Below are 565 nucleotides of genomic sequence, written 5' to 3'. Positions count from 1 at the left end.
CGCAGCCAGTGACACAAGTTGCGTTCCAATTGCCCCCAAACAGCACGAAGTCGACTGTGTCGACTGTCAGTCGGCAGACAAAGGGTGCGTTCAGTAGAACGTTTGTTTTGCAACTGTTGGAAGTTTCCTTCGCGCTAATTGGATCATATTTTTAGATCTAGAAGAATGGTCCTATCTCAGCAGACAATCATAAAACGGTTGCAAAACTGTTGAGTCTGCTGAACGCAGATCTAGATCTAGATCTAAAAATATGATCCAATTAGCGCGAAGGAAACTTCCAACAGTTGCAAAATAAACGTTCTGCTGAACGCCATTGTCTAAAGTTGACTTTAAAGTCAGACTGAATGCCAACTTATAGCCGACTAATGGGCTTTCTACAATAAACTGTTACTTAAGTTTTAAGTCTTAAATCGTAAGGAATTAACCAATCACAATCAAATGTGAGAAGAATAATCGACTATGGTTTGTCAATTTCTTACGCCTTAAAATTTAAGCTTAGATAATAGCTTGTTGTAGAAAGCCCATAATAGTCGACAAATATCTCGACTATAGTCGGCTGTAAGTC

This window comes from Mycetomoellerius zeteki, unplaced genomic scaffold (assembly GCF_001594055.1).
Source record: "Mycetomoellerius zeteki isolate Tzet28-1 unplaced genomic scaffold, Tzet1.0 scaffold287, whole genome shotgun sequence".
NCBI lineage: Eukaryota > Metazoa > Arthropoda > Insecta > Hymenoptera > Formicidae > Mycetomoellerius > Mycetomoellerius zeteki.
Note: the sequence above shows the minus strand (reverse complement) of the source record.